The sequence below is a fragment of the Staurois parvus genome, unplaced genomic scaffold (genome assembly GCF_062004578.1).
Source record: "Staurois parvus isolate SC_StPar_1 unplaced genomic scaffold, SC_StPar_1.0 ptg001766l, whole genome shotgun sequence".
Taxonomy (NCBI): Eukaryota; Metazoa; Chordata; class Amphibia; order Anura; family Ranidae; genus Staurois; species Staurois parvus.
The window spans coordinates 694,493-703,994 of record NW_028319562.1 but is presented as its reverse complement, the minus strand read 5'-3'; the positions used below and the strand labels follow the sequence as shown (position 1 = coordinate 703,994).

General features: G+C 41.0%; 1 protein-coding gene across 1 annotated transcript in view; it reads left to right on the top strand.

Annotated features, from left to right (window-relative positions):
• The first annotated feature begins 5,421 nt into the window (after positions 1 to 5,421).
• LOC149434361 (mixed lineage kinase domain-like protein) overlaps positions 5,422 to 9,502 on the top strand; it is a 55,159-nt gene continuing 51,078 nt past the window's right edge. The window contains exon 1 of the mRNA XM_089663786.1: positions 5,422 to 5,660. The gene's annotated coding sequence lies outside the window, so the exon portion shown is untranslated. The remainder of the gene's footprint in view (positions 5,661 to 9,502) is intronic.

The following is a 9,502-nucleotide window of genomic DNA, read 5'->3' as shown; positions in this document are numbered from 1 at the left end:
TGAGCCAAAGCTAGTCCCCAAGTAAACTGAAATACTTCTATGAGAGCTGTCCTTCCTGCCACAAGGATGTCTGTTCCTGTTCAGCCAGTCCTAAGATTTACCAGGTGACCTGAATTTTCTCTACTGCAAGGAAAGAAACACAGCTAGGTCACCTCCCCACCCCCAGCCTGTGATTGGACAATGCAGGAGCAGACTGATGGGCTCATCTCTCCTCCTTTCAGCTTGTCGGTGCAGAATGATGAACCCTGTCCCAGTCGGGGTGCGGCTGTACAGGAGCCGGATATCAGGGTAGAGTCCAGGATACACACACACTGCATTATAAGACGTTGATAAGGAATACATGAGTTCATCCAAGTGTTATTTTATTTTTTGTATCCATTTGGGGTTCAACGTAAAGTATGCAGGCTACCATTGCTGACCTGTATCTGAAAATGCAAGTTTCCTGGCTGTTTTCTGACTCACTGGCTTTAATACTACGAGACACTGACACAGAACAAGAATGCAGATCAGGTTGGGCACATAGAAGTCAGAGCTTCTTATCATCCCACTTTTCCCGGGTCATGTGACACAACAGAACATTCGAAGCCCAAGGCTCAGCATGACAGCCAGATAACCTGAATTTTGGGGAAATGGATAAGTAGCACTGATACCCTAGAATGATCCTATTAGTATCACTATCCTATGGTAATGAAGTGGTGTTTCTGTAGGATGTCTGGACTTCGGGCTGGCAGCCCGGGAATCTCCAGGATTCTCACAGTCTCCATGGGTTGTAGAGTGAATAGGTAGATCTGAGAATGAAGGGCCACATCAGGAGTCAAAGTCCAGATACAAATGACATCAATGTATAATCAGGTGAAGATTGTAGAAGAAATCCAACACTTTTCAGGGACCGGCCACCTCCTTCCTCAGGGCTCAGTATTCCTCAACTTCTACTGAGGACCTGCGGAGTACGGAGCCATAATGAAAGGGGTGAGCTTGGTCCCCCTGAAGTTTGGAAGGAAATCTGTCTATATAGAAGCTGCCATTACAGACTTTCCCTTCAGAAAATGCTACTTGCCTGGCCACTATGCAATTCCTGTGGCATCAATACTTTGGATTACTGCAAATTACTTTGGAATATGACATCACTGGCTGCATGCTTGTTCCAGTTTAGTTATGGCTTATAAATATGTTAGTTTTATTATGAAGACAGGAGGAGACGAGAGGTTCCTGGGTTTGGAAGGTTATGATGATGAATATCATTTTGTTCACTACATGATTGTGACAATTTTTGGAATCCAGCATGAAAAGTTCTGTGGCTTCCTGTCAAGTGTAGAAGGGGCAGAGGCACAAACTATTGGGGGAGGAAAGGGAATCTCTCCATTGTGGGAGGGGCAGAGACACAAACTACTGCGGGGAAAACTCACCATTGTGGGAGGGGCACAGACACACAATACGGGGGGGAAATCTCATCATTGTGGGAGGGGCAGAGACACAAACTATTGGAGGAGTAGGGGGAATCTCTCCATTGTGGGAGGGGCAGAGACACAAACTACTGCTGGAAATCTCATCATTGCGGGAGGGGCAGAGACACAAACTACTGCGGGGAAACCTCACCATGTGGGAGGGGCAAAGACACAAACTACTGGGGGGAAATCTCACCATTGTGGGAGGGGCAAAGACACAAACTACTGCGGGGAAACCTCACCATTGTGGGGGGGCAAAGACACAAACTACTGGGGGGAAATCTCACCATTGTGGGAGGGGCAGAGACACAAACTACAGGGGGGAAATCTCACCATTGTGGGAGGGGCAGAGACACAAACTACTGCAGGGAAACCTCACCATTGCGGGAGGGGCAGAGACACACAATACTGGGGGGAAATCTCACCGTTGTGGGAGGGGCAAAGACACAAACTACTGGGGGGAAAATCTAATTGTTGTGGGAGGGGCAGAGACACAAATTATTGGGGGAGCAGGGGGAATCTCTCCACTGTGGGAGGGGCAGAGACACAAACTATTGAGGGAGGAGGGGAAAGCACTCCATTGTGGGAGGGGCAGAGACACAAACTACTGTTGGAAAATCTAAATATTGTGGGAGGGGCAGAGACACAAACTATTGGGGGAGGAGGAGGGAATCTCTCCATTGTGAGAGGGGCTGAGACACAAACTACTAGGGGGAAATCTCACCATTGTGGGAGGGGTAGAGACACAAAATACTGCAGGGAAATCTCACCATTGTGGGAGGGGCAAAGACACAAATTACTGGGGGGAAATCTCGCCATTGTGGGAAGGGCAGAGACACAAACTACTGCAGGGAAACCTCACCATTGCAGGAGGGGCAGAGACACACAATACTGGGGGGAAATCTCACCGTTGTGGAAGGGGCAGAGACACAAACTACTGGGGGGAAAATCTAATTGTTGTGGGAGGGGCAGAGACACAAATTATTGGGGGAGCAGGGGAAATCTCTCCACTGTGGGAGGGGCAGAGACACAAACTATTGGGGGAGGAGGGGAAAGCTCTCCATTGTGGGAGGGGCAGAGACACAAACTACTGTTGGAAAATCTAAATATTGTGGGAGGGGCAGAGACAAAAACTATTGAGGGGGGGAGGAATCTCTCCATTGTGGGAGGGGCAGAGACACAAACTACTGTTGGAAAATCTAAATATTGTGGGAGGGGCAGAGACACAAACTACTGGGGCGAAAATCTAATCATTGTGGGAGGGGCAGAGACACAAACTATTGGGGAAGGAGGGGGGAATCTCTCCAATGTGGGAGGGGCAGAGACACAAACTATTGGGAGAGGAGGGGAAATCTCTCCATTGTGAGAGGGGCTGAGACACAAACTACTAGGGGGAAATCTCACCATTGTGGGAGGGGCAAAGACACAAAATACTGGGGGGAAATCTCACCATTGTGGGAGGGGCAGAGACACAAACTACTGGGGGGAATCTCTCCACTGTGGGAGGGGCAGAGACACAAACTACTTTGGGAACTTATACTCAAAGTTGTTATAATTTAGGTGATTTAGGAGACATAAACTCCACAATATTAAACACCGATTATTTCTACATTTCCTGTGTAACAAAAACAGTATGGACGCCATTTTGGCACCCTTCTATTTGAGTAATTTCTTGGTGGATTTGTTAGTGTGCTTTGGATCATTATAATATTGAAAGCTCCTTTTCCACCTTTTGGACAAATGTTAGCATCAAGCTCACTTTGAGCTGATGAATAACATTGTCACCACCATGCTTCAAAGTTGGTATCAGGTCTTGAAAAGCTGTCTTCAGTTTGTGCCAAACATGTCTACCGCTCATAGATTATGCATTTTTCTTTCCTTCCACCACAAGTGGAAGAAAAAAAAATTGCTCGATATCCCCATCAACAGAGTCGGTGTTGATGGGGGAATCCCTCCTGCAATGCTATTGTGTTGTCGGTGGGGAGCATTCCCTGCTAACAGAACACAATGATCACTGCGGGCGGCTATAGCCACTGACAGTGATCGCATGAAAAAAAAAATCAGACAGGCTGGTTATACTGAAGTTGATCAATGGATTGACTTTAGTACAGCCAGCCTGCCTATAGATGGATTGAAACTTGGCTCGATGGAGGTTCTTGACAATTCTATCTTTGATGAATCAGTTTCTGGCACATTTGTTCAAAAAAGACTTTGTCTACACAGTATGTTCAATGGCAGTCTGTATTCTTACTGTAATGTGCTTTTAGTACAGCAGAGGCTTTTTCTGGCACGCCTGTCATGCTACTTGAATTGGTGCAATTTCTTTCTGATTGCAGATACATGCACTCTGACACCAACTGTTGCAAGAGTTACCCTAACACCCTGAGGACACCCAGAAATTTTCACTCCATGTTGGAGGTTCATTCATAAAAATACAGTAGTTTGAGAAAATACCACACCGTGCCCAGTAGATGGAGCTGATGATCATATTTAAAGTATTTATTTTCTATAGTCATTAGCTCCATCTAGTGGCCATAATGGAGTATTTTTATGAGTCATGCTATTCTTATGAATAAAGAACATAGAAAATAACCTAGTAACATTTGATTTTGCTGGCATTCGCACAGCACAAATGTACATGCAGTTTTCCAGGATGAATAGCAGTTCAGATATATTTGATTTATTTGGAGATGCTGTTTGAATAAAGATCTAATGTTTGGCTGTTCACATACATTGAAAAAGGCAACAATAAAGTCACCAGTTTCCATGGGATGTACTTACATGAGGGGGGGGAGGTTAACCTCCCTGGCGGTATTCCCGATGTGTAGCTCGGGGTAGAGTTTCAGTACCAAAAGCGGTAACCCCCAGCTACACTCGGGCTTACCATGCGGCGCTGCATAGGGAGTCCCTGCAGCGCTTACCTTGTCCTACACTCCCGCGATGTGTCCCCTGCAGCGTCCCCGGCCATCTCCTCCGGCCGATGCCGGCATCCGGCTTCTGTGTTCCGGTCCCTGTGACGTCGGGACGTACGGGCGCCAGAACCGGCGGCAAATTTGAAATTTTTTAAAAATCTAATTTTTAAAAAAATTATTATTACATAGCAAAACATTGCTGTTTCAATGCATTTCACATACATTTTGTCCCGAGTGCTTTGTCCGGCCCCCTGCCTGCATTTTTACTGTTCTTTCTGCCTGGAAACTTAGAAAAGTCCATGGCGTCCAAAAAGCGTCCCTTTAGGTCAAAAGCGGTTTTAGACCGGCTAGAGAACAGCGATAGTAAATTAGAACCACTTGCAGAATTGAGTGATAATGATTCGTGGGGGAAATTCGTCATCAGACACTGAAAACGATTTTGCGACTTTGCTCAGCGATGTGCGAACTTGGCGCTATATTTCAAATTTCAGTGTTTTTGGTTTGATTATATTATTGAATTCAATGTATTATTATTATATTATTATTTTTATGATTATTTATTAAATTATAATTTATGATTTTGTGTTTCACGTTTTATCATACCCGGGATGTTTACTAGACTCTTGTTCGGACAGATTTCAGTGAGTTATTCCTAAATTACAGCCTACAATAAAAAAAAATACATATTTCCATGCAAAATAATGGTACCGCTTTCAGCACCAAAAATCTGAAATAATCATACCGCCAGGGAGGTTAAAAAGCCAGAGTTCAACTTTAGCTCCGATTATTATTAATATTATTATTATTAATAATTTACAGGATTTCTATAGCACCAACAGTTTACACAGCGCTGTACAACATAGGGGCAGGCAGTACAATTACAGTACAATGTACAGGAGGATTCAGAGGGCCCTGCTTGTTAGCGTTTCAATGGATCAGAATGACAGCCAGGCACCAGGCATTTTCAGATGGAGCTGAGCTCAGTGTTCTATGATGAGTCATTTCCTCCAAGAATGATTCACATTATATGAGAGCAGAAAAAAAATGAAGCTTCCTGCCCAAGCATGTTGTGGAACTCATCAAAACACCCTTTTCCTGTAAAGCCATATTGAGAAGTGAAATTGAAAGTTGCTGTTGGGGAGTGGAGTAAGGACCTTGTCAGAGGTTGAGACATTTTCTTCGAAGGGAAGTTTGTGGATGGAAAGTGGAGAGGAAATAACGTTCGATACGGAGAGAAGGTGAAAAAGTTCGGAGAAGAACCCCAAGGCTTCCACCCTGTGACATTGTATCAACCTGTACAAAGGTCAGACACTTCACTGTCATGGGGGGGGGGGGGGTACTAAAAGGGTAAAGATGTTCACTTAGCTTGGTAAATAAGGTGAGACATTGATCGTTCAGCACTGTGTCTAAATGTTGGAAATGAGCAGCCTGTTCCCACAGTCCCTATATTCCTCCATTATGACTTGTCACTCCATCCTGCAGGAAAGGGTACTTAACCCTTTGAGGACCAAGGGACATATTTGTCCCATGTTTTTAATTGCCTGTATCATCTGATTAAGAACTTAAAATACTTTTTTTTTTTGGTTTGAGTCAAAATATTAGTTCTTATCAACAAATGGATCTAGCTTTTTGCCAATTATTTCATGAAATGGCTTAGTTACAGCAACTGAAGTGTACGAACTTTAAAAACAAAAAATTGATTCTTTTGGCGTTCCGTAATCTTATGGTCCTCAAAGGGTTAACAGTTCGGCCGGGCTGTGATCTGCCTACAGGAAACTGAAACCTGATTTAAAGTGGACCTGTCATCAGGCAGATATATTTTTTTCAGTTTAACTGCAGCATGCTCAGTGATCTGTATGTAAATACCTGGAAGTGCTACACTCACACTCTCTATATACACATATACACTATATTAAACGTGAATAACAAAAATGCAGCGATAATCAATAATACATTAAAATATCAACATAAAAGTTCAAATAAATCCTCAAGTAAATGAGACAGGTTGCAGGAGAAGATTCTGGCATCATAAACCGTCACCAAACACCCAAATAAATAAGCCCCTTACCGGACGATCAGACCGTATAATATCGGACAATATGCGTAGTACAGAAGGAATCAATGAAGCAGGTCATTTTTCACTATATTGCCAAAAGTATTGGGCCAGCCCTCCCAATCATTGGATTCATGTGTTCCAATCACCTCCATGGCCACAATGTTACAATAAACAATGTTACTTTGTATCTCTCTATCTCCTGCCTGATCGATCTTTATAAACAATGTTACTTTGTATCTCACTATCTCCTGTCTGAACAATGTTTATAAACAATGTTACTTTGTATCTCTCTATCTCCCGTCTGATCAATGTTTATAAACAATGTTACTTTGTATCTCTCTATCTCCTGTCTGAACAATGTTTATAAACAATGTTACTTTGCATCTCTCTATCTCCCGTCTGAACAATGTTTATAAACAATGTTACTTTGTATCTCTCTATCTCCCGTCTGATCAATGTTTATAAACAATGTTACTTTGCATCTCTCTATCTCCCGTCTGAACAATGTTTATAAACAATGTTACTTTGCCTCTCTCTATCTCCCGTCTGATTAATGTTTATAAACAATGTTACTTTGTATCTATCTCCTGCCTGATCGATCTTTATAAACAATGTTACTTTGTATCTCTCTATCTCCTGCCTGATCAATCTTTATAAACAATGTTACTTTGTATCTCTCTATCTCCTGCCTGATTAATGTTTATAAACAATGTTACTTTGTATCTCTCTATCTCCTGCCTGATCGATCTTTATAAACAATGTTAGTTTGTATTTCTATCTCCCGTCTGATCAATGTTTATAAACAATGTTACTTTGTATCTCTCTATCTCCCGTCTGATTAATGTTTATAAACAATGTTACTTTGTATCTAACTCCTGCCTGATCGATCGTTATAAACAATGTTACTTTGTATCTCTCTATCTCCTGCCTGAACAATGTTTATAAACAATGTTACTTTGCATCTCTCTATCTCCCATCTGATTAATGTTTATAAACAATGTTACTTTGTATCTATCTCCTGCCTGATCGATCTTTATAAACAATGTTACTTTGTATCTCTCTATCTCCTGCCTGATCAATCTTTATAAACAATGTTACTTTGTATCTCTCTATCTCCTGCCTGATCAATCTTTATAAACAATGTTACTTTGTATCTATCTCCTGCCTGATTAATGTTTATAAACAATGTTACTTTGTATCTCTCTATCTCCTGCCTGATCGATCTTTATAAACAATGTTACTTTGTATCTCTCTATCTCCTGCCTGATCAATCTTTATAAACAATGCTACTTTGTATCTCTCTATCTCCTGCCTGATTAATGTTTATAAACAATGTTACTTTGTATCTCTCTATCTCCTGCCTGATCGATCTTTATAAACAATGTTAGTTTGTATTTCTATCTCCCGTCTGATCAATGTTTATAAACAATGTTACTTTGTATCTCTCTATCTCCCGTCTGATTAATGTTTATAAACAATGTTACTTTGTATCTAACTCCTGCCTGATCGATCGTTATAAACAATGTTACTTTGTATCTCTCTATCTCCTGCCTGAACAATGTTTATAAACAATGTTACTTTGCATCTCTCTATCTCCCATCTGATTAATGTTTATAAACAATGTTACTTTGTATCTATCTCCTGCCTGATCGATCTTTATAAACAATGTTACTTTGTATCTCTCTATCTCCTGCCTGATCAATCTTTATAAACAATGTTACTTTGTATCTATCTCCTGCCTGATTAATGTTTATAAACAATGTTACTTTGTATCTCTCTATCTCCTGCCTGATCGATGTTTATAAACAATGTTACTTTTTATCTCTCTATCTCCTGCTTGATCGATCTTTATAAACAATGTTAGTTTGTATTTCTATCTCCCGTCTGATCAATGTTTATAAACAATGTTACTTTGTATCTCTCTATCTCCCGTCTGGTCAATGTTTATAAACAATGTTACTTTGTATCTCTCTATCTCCCGTCTGATTAATGTTTATAAACAATGTTACTTTGTATCTAACTCCTGCCTGATCGATCGTTATAAACAATGTTACTTTGTATCTCTCTATCTCCTGCCTGATCGATCTTTATAAACAATGTTACTTTGTATCTCTCTATCTCCTGCCTGATTAATGTTTATAAACAATGTTACTTTGTATCTCTCTATCTCCTGTCTGATCGATGTTTATAAACAATGTTACTTTTTATCTCTCTATCTCCTGCCTGATCGATCTTTATAAACAATGTTAGTTTGTATCTCTATCTCCTGTCTGATCAATGTTTATAAACAATGTTACTTTGTATCTCTCTATCTCCCGTCTGATCAATGTTTATAAACAATGTTACTTTGTATCTCTCTATCTCCCGTCTGATCAATGTTTATAAACAATGTTACTTTGTATCTTTCTATCTCCCGCCTGATCGATCTTTATAAACAATGTTACTTTGTATCTCTCTATCTCTGTCTGATCAATGTTTATAAAGTAACATTGTTCAGACGGAAGATAGCTAACATTGTTTATAAACATTGATCAGATAGAACAATACAAAATAACATTGTGTATAAACATTAATAAAAAAAATTAAAACACCCCAGCAAAATGATGCGCTAATTACTCTCCCACTGCTTATTCTTATTGGTTACAGCTGCTGACACTAAATGCGTTCAAACATATGCTCTAAAGCAGCGGTGTCAAACTGGCGGCCCTCCAGCTGTTGTGGAACTACACATCCCATGAGGCATTGCAGGGCTGACAGTTACAAGCATGCCTCCTAAAGGCATGATGGGACTTGTAGTTCCACAACAGCTGGAGGGCCGCCAGTTTGACACCCCTGCTCTAAAAGTTATAATATTTAAAGTGATACTACATGTAAAAAAGGTTTTTTTTAACCTTAATGCATTCCTTGCATTAAAGTAAAAAGCATTTTTAGTCTCCCTGTATGAAGGGGAAGAGATGTGAGAAGAGATCAGCATTGTGCACGGCTGCATCTCTTCTCCCCTTGCTTCCTCTTCTCACAGGGACTTGAGTAGCAGCAGCAGCCATTGGTTCTTGCTGCTGCCAATCAAATGTAGTGAAGAGGAAGTGGGT